The 10,094-nt window shown below is 48.7% G+C and overlaps 2 pseudogenes across 1 annotated transcript; one reads left to right on the top strand and one right to left on the bottom strand.

Moving 5' to 3' along the window:
* Window positions 1-665: 665 nt before the first annotated feature.
* Window positions 666-2,144, bottom strand: LOC101579064 (annotated as a pseudogene).
* Window positions 2,145-6,763: 4,619 nt separating this feature from the next.
* LOC101578673 lies at window positions 6,764-8,696 on the top strand (annotated as a pseudogene). The gene is made up of 2 exons (XR_192645.1): window positions 6,764-6,818; window positions 6,934-8,696. The product of XR_192645.1 is annotated as a 60 kDa heat shock protein, mitochondrial pseudogene (transcript).
* The last annotated feature ends 1,398 nt before the right edge of the window (window positions 8,697-10,094 follow it).

Genomic DNA, 10,094 nt, shown 5'->3' with positions numbered 1-10,094 from the left:
GGCAGGAGGATTAGAGTTTGAGGCCATCATGAACTACATAGCAGGACCCTTTCTATAAGAAAGAAAGAAGCAGAAGCAGAAGCAGCCAGGTGATGGCTCAGTTAAATAAGCGCTTCCCTGGCAAGTGCAAGGGCCGGAGTTCAATCCCAGGTCTGCCAAAAAAAAAAAAAGAAGCAGAAGCTGCAGAAGTGCCTGTGTCCATGTTCACAATGCCCAAGTGAAAAGCAGAAGGGGACACTGAATGTGACATTGCCAAGGTGAAGGAAGAACTTTTCCGGAAGATCCGCAAGGTTGTCTGATAAACCAGCTCCTCCAAAGCCAGAGCCCATGCCTTCCAAATCCTCTGCAAAGAAGGGAGAGAAGGTAGCTAAGGGGGAAAGGCTCAAGCTGAGGATGGAAGGACAGGATAGCCATGCAGAAAATGCAGAGGGCCAGCCAGGCCTGCACAGAAGGTCTCAGAGGCTGGAGACACCGAGTATAGTGTGCTCACTTTCTGTGTGTGTGTGTGTGTGTGTGTGTGTGTGTGTGTGTGTGTCTGTGAAAAACAGCCTTTATTTTGGAAAAGACAATTTAATTGGTTTTTAGTGAAGCGAATGGGCAAGAAGGAGTTCCCAGGCAGTACTGGCCCTCAAAAGGTGGGCTGAGGGCTGAGCCTCAGGTGGTCTCTAGCTCCCCATGCTCTCTTGAGCAGCTGTCTCCCCACGGGGCCTGGGGTAGCTGTGGGAGGAGTGTGGGTGGGAGGGGCTGCTGTGGTCCATCCACATGGGCAAGACATCAAAGGCCTCAGACACAAGCTTCCATCGCGGGGTCTCGATCTTCTTCACAACCACAGCAGACTTGGTGCGGATGAAGCCAGGGCTTTTGAGACCCCCTTAGGGTGAGCTCACCATTCCTGCATAGCCTGCTGGTAGCCTTCGTGTGGATGCTCAACTTCTGCATCCCAGCCTCCAGCCTGTTCTCGCCCTCCAGCAGCTTGGAGTGGGTGGTGATCTCAATGTCCAGGGCCAGCTTGACATTCATGAGCTCCTAGTGTTGCACAGTTCCTGGACCATTTCTCGCTTGACCTTCTGCAGTGAGGCCTCCAGCGGGGCCAGCTTTGCACTGGTGTCCTTAATAGCCATCTCCCTACCCTACTCAGCATCAGCGATGGCAGCCTCCAGGGATGCTCGCTGGCCTTTGAGGGCCTCAATCTCCACCTGCAGGCAGCTGATGCTGCAGTTCATCTTAGAGATCTTGGACTTCTTGCGTGGAGGTCATCCCCGTGCATCCCAACCAGAGTGTGCAACTCTTCATACTTGATCTGGTACATGCTCTCGGCCTTGGCCCCGCTGCAGTTGGTGATCTCCTCGTACTGGGCCTTGAGCTCGGTGATGATGCCGTCCAGCTCCAGGGAGCGGCCATTGTCCATGGACAGCACCACGGATGTGTCCGAGATGTGAGACTGCAGCTTGCAGATCTCTTCATACAGTTGCCTGAGGAGGCTGATCTCATCAGTCAGCCCTTCCAGCCATGACTGGAGCTCCACCTTTTTCATGTAAGCTTCATCTGCATCCTTCTTGATGAGGATAAATTCATTCTCCATCTCTGTACACTTGTTGATCTCATCTTCATATTTATTCTTGAAGTCCTCCACCAGCCCCTGCATGTTAACAAACTCCGCCTCCAGTGTCATTTTCTTCTGCCCCAGTGAGTCCAGCTGTCGCTGGAGGTTGTTGATGTAGTGCTTTCGAACATGTTGTCCATGTTACTCTGGGACGTCTTCTGCTGCTGCAGGTGGCTCCACATGATCTCCAGCACCTTATTCTGTTGCTCCAGAAACCAAATCTTCTCGATGGAGGTGAACTTGTTGAGCTCTTCATCTTCTCCTCCTGAATACGCACGGCCTGGATGGTGGGGTCCACCTCCAGGTGCAGGGAGTTCAGCAGGCTCTGGTTCACCTGGACGGGTGTGATGCACCCCACACCACCAGCCCCGCCATTGCCACCCAGCCCCAGGCCACCCTGGAAGCTGCTGGGGCTGCCCATTCAGGAGAAGCTGGAGGAGCTGATACAGCAAGCAGGCCCACTGGTGTAGGAGAGCCTGCTGAAGGCCCAGGGGCTGGAGGTGGGCACCTTGTAGGACTTCTGAGTCACCTTTATGGACATGGTGGAGGCTGGAGTTTAGGTAGGCGAACTGAAGATGGAGACTGGAGAAGGAGCCTGGCAGCCACATAAGAATGGTCCTCATTTTTTGATAACTGTGCTTCTGGTGACTGTGAAGTTTAATGCATTATTTTTCTCAAGTTCTATAATAATGTAGAATTTTGATTTAGTCATTTAAGTTACATTTGTGTACAAAGAACACTTGCCTGTTTTTCTGGGGAAGGAGTATGTGTCCCAAATGCAGTGTCTTTAGAGATGGATTGAAGTGGGGAAATCAGCGTTCCTTGCTAGTTTTCAGAGTCTCTTTCCTGGCTCCCACAAGGAGGGAGTCCTTAAAGTGGACTTATGGGGCCACCTTGGCACAAATGCCGTGTGGGGTGGGACAACTCCTTTTTAGGATAGCATTTTATGCCCTCCTCTCCTCTGCTCTCAGCACACACTTCACCCCCTCAAGCCCAGAGACCCACTGGGACCTGACTCCCAAAAGTTGATGTCATCAGTGTGTTGTTGGGAGCTGCTAAAGCAAAAGGTTGATCCTATGTGGGAGGGCAGGATGAGGCTTCACTGCTAAAGCACTCAGCCTACCTCAGCGTTAAACAAAATCTAGCCTGGACACTGTGGGCTATTAGTCAGTAGACAACCTTGTGTCTTGTAACTTTGTAAAGGTGTGAGTAAATGTCTTTACTGTTGTTCTGCGGGTTGTCTCGTCAGCCAGGCAGATGGGCTACCACCTGACCATGTGACTTCTCATCTATGTTTTCCTCATTCGTGCAGCCATTTCTCCAGGGGTACAGTGGATCACACTGAGACCAACGGATCCCTACACTATGTTGGGCCATCTGGACTTGCTGATGACTCTGAGATGATGTCACACAAGAGTGATGATTTTAACTGTTGTTCTGTGGGTTATCTCATCAACCAGGCAGAATTTAGGGGGTGTGGAATGGATGTGCTCCAGTGTCTCAGGACCGTCGGTGCAGGACTGCAGGTATCACTGACTCTTTGGTGACCGAGAGCTTGTGCATCTCGTCTGGGTCTCTTCCTCATGCCCTCCTGCTCTGTGCACTGAGGACAGTGGCTTTCTGCTGTTTGCTGAAAAGGTCTCCCCTGGGTCAGGCATGATATTTATGCAGAGTATTTTTAATAAAGCTTGATACAGTTTGGCTTGGGGAAAAAATCCAATTAGATCTTTAAGCTAAGTTTGTCATCATTTCATCTTTTGACAGCACTCACTGTCCATTTTTTTCAAGTCTATCTCCCCGGTGTCCCCAGTGGGGCATTTTAGAGCAAGCCCAGAAAGTTCATTTCCTCCCAAAATATATACTCTAGTATGTACCTCTAAGAGATAAGGACTCTCTCTTCCTGTGGAAATGTAACCATAATACCATTGGAATACTTGAGGAACTCTTAGTGTCTCAACATACAGTATTACTTTATGACTTCTTTTCCGAAGGGACAGTTGCTAGCTCTGTGATGCTGCTGGTCACAGTATCCTGAGACCAAGGCATCTCTGCACACCTCAAAGACAGGGTGTGACAAAGTTGGCTGGAAGTAGGGGGGACCTATTGCAAAACCCCAGAATGCAGGTGCAGCACAGTTCCCAAGGCCCTGTGTGAGGACTTCTGAGAACTCCGGTGGATTTTCGGTTTCCTATAGATGTCAGACCTGATCCCACCTGAGGGGATGATGCCAAAAGGACAGGGCACACTGTGTGCCACTGTATTCCCCCTTGCCTGGGGGCCCACCCTGAGGCTATAGGGTACATACTCCTCCTGCTTTTACTTGGCCCAAACTGGGTCAGCAGAGCCTGTTTCTTCTCCTACCTTTAAGAAACCTTTGCTACTTTTTGAGCTTGTCTGGACCAATTCCTTGCTCAGGGCAGAGAGAACCTAGAAACTGTCTCCAGAATGAGCTCCCCAAAATTTAGAAACACCCCCACATCATAGCTGCTCTCTGGTGTGTTTGAATATTCTGGTAGGAGTTCCTGTGGCTGTGGATAAAGCGCCTTCCTTGGGGAGGAGGCTGCCCTGCTTCCTTTCCCCCGTGACCCACCCAGATCTTTCTTTCCAAAGCTGGCCCCTTCGTTCCTACCCTGTTGGGCCAGCGATATTACCATCATTTTATTTTTTGTTGTGCTGGAGTTAGAACCCAGGGCCTCACTACATACAGGCATTGTACTGCTGAGCTGCCTCCATCCTTGGGCCAGTGTGTTGATTTTTTTTTTTTTTTTTAAAGAAGGGTCTATAGGCTGTCCAGGGTCTCACTGCTAGATTGGAGTCATAGTGATTCTGCTGTTTATAGCCTTCCAAGTGCTGGGATTATAGGCATGAGCCACTACCCCCAATCTCAATAGCTATCCAGGGGACCCTGGGGCAGGGCCACCACGGCAGGCCTGGGTATCAAACCCCTGGCTTCTACGCCTGCTGGCAGGTACTTTAATCTGCTGAGCTTTTTGGCTGGCCCCAGGGTGTTGATTTTTAAGGCCTGTTAATTTTTATGCTCCATCTTTAAACCTGCCCTGAAGTGACAGCTCCACAAGGCCCACAGCTAGTACTCTGAGATGAAGTGCTTTTCTGGTTTTTCCCCTTTGATGGATATAGTCACCTATTTTCTGCTGCTATAACAAAAACCCTGAACACAGAAAATTTTATTTTATATTATTTTATTTTGTTTCTATATTTTAGGACAGGGTTTATAGGGTTTCACTACACAGATCAGACTCATAGCAGTTTTCCTATTGTCAGCCTCCCAAGTGCTGGGATTACAGGCTCACACCACCAAGCCCAGTGTCAGTCGCCATTCAGCAAACCCCTGGGGTGGGGCCAGCAAGGCACACTGGGGAGTGAACCCCAGTTGCTGTGCCTTCCTAAGCAGGCACTTTAGTTCACTTAGCTATCTGGCCAGCCCAGAAAATTTTATTTTTTAAAAAAGATCATTTTGGCATCTCTGACACCATAGGTTAAATTTTCACCCTTTTAATACTGTACAGTGAGGATTAAATTTCAACACACTGGTAAGCCAACAAATATTAAAAGAGAAATATTTCTGAAGTAAAGGAGTTTATTGAGGCTTTCCAGATGCTAGCCACCTGTCAGGTGGTTGGTGCCGGGAGTCCTAGGACTGTGAAAACTTGAGTGACCATTTCCAATATTGCATCTCTTCCTGTACAGAGGGGAACATGAAGCGCTTCTGGAGCCTTCCACAGTGTCCCTTGAGGAAGAACCAATTTCTACTCTACAAATCATCAGTCCTGCTGTAATTCCACCTAGTCCTGAGGTCCATTTATCTCCCTAAGGGGCACAGCCTGGTTTTAATGGTTCCTTGGGAACTGGGAATAAGGCTGGAGTGTTCAGGGGCTGCAAAGCTGTCCCTGTCACTTCCCTATCACCCTTTGGGTCCCCCAAGGAGACAGAGGATGTGTCTTTTTGGTGCCCTAAACAGTGCATGATTGTGACCTGCTTGGGAAGATGGGCTGCCCCTAGCAATTGTACAACTTCCTGCCTGTTATTATTATTATTATTATTATTATTATTACTATTACTATTATTATTTTGGCTTGCTCAGCCAGCTGTGATGGCAAGACTGGCAGGGCCTGTTGTACCAGGGATCGAACCCCAATCCTTTACGCCTCCTTCAGCTTGCCCTAAGGAGGTGCTTTACATTACTGAGCTATATCACTGGGTCCTTCTGCTTTATTGAAAGGGATGCTGCCATCAGAGACCCACACTTCCTCAATTTTTTGGAGGGGCAGTCACCAACACCTTGCCTGCTTGCATGGGTCTAGTTGAACACCTGTCCAGAGTGGCTGACTTCAGGGCCTACAGCCATCAGAGAAGCAGGGCTGACAGTAGTGCAAGTTTGTATAATAGCTCCAGGGTGTCTGAAAGCATGGCCTGACACAGTGAGCCGCTCCGCTATGAATCACAAGTAACCTTTTGTCTCCAGAATATCTCTGACCTGATAGGAAGTCAGGACTTCTCGTCTCTGTCCTAAATTTATTTTGCAGCTTCTTCTGTTAGTACAGTTGCAAAGAAGCTCTGATTAGGGGTCCCCAGGACCACGACTCTGGCCATAGAGGCAAGGGAAGGCTCTCTAGAGAAGTCAGTCAACAGTAGGCAGTGACCGAATGGGCTCACCACGGTGTGTAAGATTTCCCAGGCTTCCTCGAAGGAGATGGCGATGTCGTGCACAGGGGCACTGCAGGTTACCTTGGCCTTTTCAAGTGAATGAGGGTTTGGCTGGTCTTAGCACCTCTGCAACAGCAGGGACATGCAAACCTCCAATGGCGCAAGTCAAGGGCATTAGCTGCCTCACACTCACAGCAGGGTGTAGGCACAGGCTCGGGGCAGTCTTCAGCCCAGTGTGCAGACCTCTTACACCCGAATCAGGAGCCCTTTCCCTAGTTGTCCCTGGGTGTTTCCTAGATGACCAGGGTGGGCTTACAGCATTGCCAATTGCACCAGCTATAATCTCAGCCTTTCTCTTTTGTCCGTCCTCTGGGTCCTGATTGTGGAACACAGTAAAGGCTGTGGCCAGCCATTGGGCTATAAGTGGCCGTGGGCCCATCGGAACTTTGTGTAGCTTCCACTGAATATGCTGCTAGCGCTTCTCCTCCCTGGAAGATGGTTCTATGTCGGGATATTTACAAAAGACTCAACATACCTCTTGATCTCCCTGGTAAGAGCGGCTGGCATATCAGACACCATTCTTAGTCCTCTACTACTAGTACAGTTCCAGTTTTGTCCTTTTGAAGGGAAAATCACCTCTCCAGGGTGATTTCTTCCCCTTTTAGAGTACAGTTTGGCCGACGGCCTTCCTCACCACTTGCGCTCCGGCCACTGCCCTGCAGAATTGCTCCAGCTACCCACGGTCCTTCAACAGGCCAGGCCAGCGTCCTGGGCACTGCTCCGCAGCTGACTCAGGCTTATGCCAAAGACATGAAATTTGGTGAGGACACCCATGCCCTCCTGCTTCAGGGTGTAGACCTCCTGGCCAATGCTGTTGCCATTACAATGGGGCAAAGGGAAGACCAGTGATTATTGAACAGAGTTGGGGAAGTCCCCAGGTAACTAGAGTGCTGTGACTGTTGCAATTGATTCAAAGGATGAATACAAGAATATTGGAGCTAAACTTGTTCAAGATGTTGCCAGCAATACAAACAAAGAGGCCAGGGATAGCACCACCACAGCGGCAGGCCTAGCTCGCTCTATTGCCAAGGAAGTTTTGAGAAGATCAGCAAAGACACAAACCCCGTGGAAATCAGGTGAGGTATGATGTTAGCTGTTGATGCTGTGATTGCTGACCGTAAGAAAGAGTCCAAACCCATGACAACCCTTGAAGAAACTGCTCAGATTACTACAATTTCTGCAAATGGAGACAAAGAAATTGGCAACATCATATCTCACCCAATGAAGAAGGTGGGTCAGAAAGGATGGAAAAATCCTGAGTGATAAACTGGAAATTATTGAAGGCGTGAAGTTTGATCGAGAATATATTTCTCCGTACTTTATTAATATATCAAAAGGCCAGAAATGTGAATTCCAGGATGCCTATGTTCTACTGAGCGAGAAGAAAATTTCTAGCATCCAGTCCATTGTACCCGCTCTTGAAATTGCCAGTGCTCACCGAAAGCCCTTGGCCATAACTGCTGAGGATGCTGATGGAGAAGCTCTCAGTGCTCTGGCTTTGAACAGGCTAAAGGTTGGCCTTCAGGTTGTTGCTGTCAAAGCTCCAGGGTTTGGTGACAACAGGAAGAACCAGCTGAAAGACACGGCTATTGCAACTGGTGGTGCGGTGTTTGAAGAAGAGGGTTTGACGCTAAATCTTGAAGATGTTCAGCCTCACAACTTAGGGAAAGTTGGAGAGGTTATTGCAACTAAAGATGATGCCATGCTTTTGAAAGGCAAAGGTGACAAAGCACAAATTGAAAAGCATATTCAAGGAATCACTGAACAGTTAGAAATCACAACCAGTGAATATGAGAAAGAGAAACTGAATGAGTGGCTGGCGAAGCTTTCAGATGGAGTGGCTGTGCTGAAGGTTGGTGGGACAAGTGACGTCGAGGTGAACGAGAAGAAAGAGAGTCACAGACGCCCTCAGTGCCACAAGGGCAGTTGTGGAGGAAGGCATTGTGCTGGGCGGTGGGTGTGCCCTGCTCCATTGCATTCCTGCCATGGACACCTTAACTCCTGTTAATGAAGATCAAAAACTTGGCATAGAAATTATTAAGAGAACACTGAAAATCCCTCTGATAACCATTGGGAAGAACGCAGGTGTGGAAGGATCTTTGATAGTTGAGAAAATCCTGCAGAGCTCCTCTGAAGTTGGTTATGACACTATGCTTGGAGATTTTTGTGAATATGGTAGAAAAAGGGATCACTGACCCAACAAGGGTCATAAGAACTGCTCTGCTGGATGCTGCGGGCATGGCTCTCTGTTAACAGCAGAAGTTGTGGTCACAGAAATCCCTAAGGAGGAGAAGGATCCTGCCATGGGTGCCATGGGTGGGATGGGGGGGGCGGGATGGGTGGTGGGGCCCTCACTCATGAACTGTGACAGGAAGTGCCCTGCAGGGTCCTCCCAGTAACTGGAAATTTACATGAAGGAAATGAAGAGCAGGCTGGCTGATGTAAGGAAACCAAATGCCCACCATTGCTGGTTTCAGCTACAATATATTTAATGGTTTACCGCTGTCATTGTCCATGCCTACAGATAATTTATTTTTGTAGTTTTGAATACAAAAACATTTGCACATTCCTGAAACTGCATGCCAGAGCCACATACGAGTGTACTGCTTTCAACTTCAAATCACGGAGGCATTTCTACTACTATTCCATTACAGTCAGGATTCTAGTGCTTGCCGTCACAGACAGAAGTCAGAAGTGGCCTTTCTGTGGAGTGGAAGACTAATGGTGTACAAAATAAAGATCAACGTGACAACCTTTGTGTAATAAAAATCTGTTTAAAGTTAGAAAAAAAAAAAATAAAGTACATTGTTCATTTGCTTAGTTCCAAGCCTCTTGTACATCTGTAACTGAGAAAGGGGTCTGATTTACTGGCCTGGAGACTGCCAGGATGAGGTGGGAAGACCTGTGAGTGTCACCAAACAGAAAAGAGAGAGCCACATCCTCCTGAGAGTCAAGTGGGGCCTCAAGCCACAGTTACCCAGAATATTTTTCTCCTCCTCAGGGGTCACTCTAAACACCAGGTCCTGGGGCTGGGCGTGGTGGCACATGCCTGTGATTCCAGCCCTCAGGGGGGTTGAGGCAGGAGGATTCCTGCAAGTTCAAGACTAGCCTGGGCTACAAGTGACCTTGTCTTAAAAGACCAAATAAATAAATAAATAAATAAATAAAAATAAACAACAGTTCCTGAGCATTCCCTTGGTAGAGTCACAAAAGCCTGAACATAAGGCATTTCATTTCACCTCGCATGCTTTAAGCACAAATGCTAACTAGAGACTAGTCTCCTAGTTTCGAGCACCAGCCCAACTCCCATCTCTTGCCTGCTCCCTCTTCCTATTGAACCCAAACCTTATTGCAACAGTTGATCAGTGATTCCTATTTTAGATCCTCAGGATGAACCTCTCCCAGTTTCTCAGAAGTAAAGTCAGTCAAGTACTCGCAGGAGCGAGGTCCAGGCAGTTTCTCAATACCGTAGCTTGGCTTGCGAGCTTCAGGGAGGATATAACTAGGTCTTGGCTCCTTAAGATGGTGCTCAGTGCAGGAGACCCGAGGGCTCCACAGAGCGTCCCTTGTGGGTCCCTCACACAGGATAGACAGTCTCTGAGTGACGCCAGCATCATTAAGCACAGAAGCGCCCTTCTGTCTCCACATTTGGGCCCCTGAAACCCAGTAGGCAGGAGGGGGCCAGGCACCTGAGTGCCTTGTTGGCTCAGCTGGTGTTTGGTCCCTTGATTCCTCTGCTTAGCCTGAGTGGAGACACCTGGGCAAA

This window comes from Octodon degus, unplaced genomic scaffold (genome assembly GCF_000260255.1).
Source record: "Octodon degus isolate 3935 unplaced genomic scaffold, OctDeg1.0 scaffold00083, whole genome shotgun sequence".
NCBI lineage: Eukaryota > Metazoa > Chordata > Mammalia > Rodentia > Octodontidae > Octodon > Octodon degus.
This window is presented reverse-complemented; position numbering and strand designations above follow the sequence as displayed.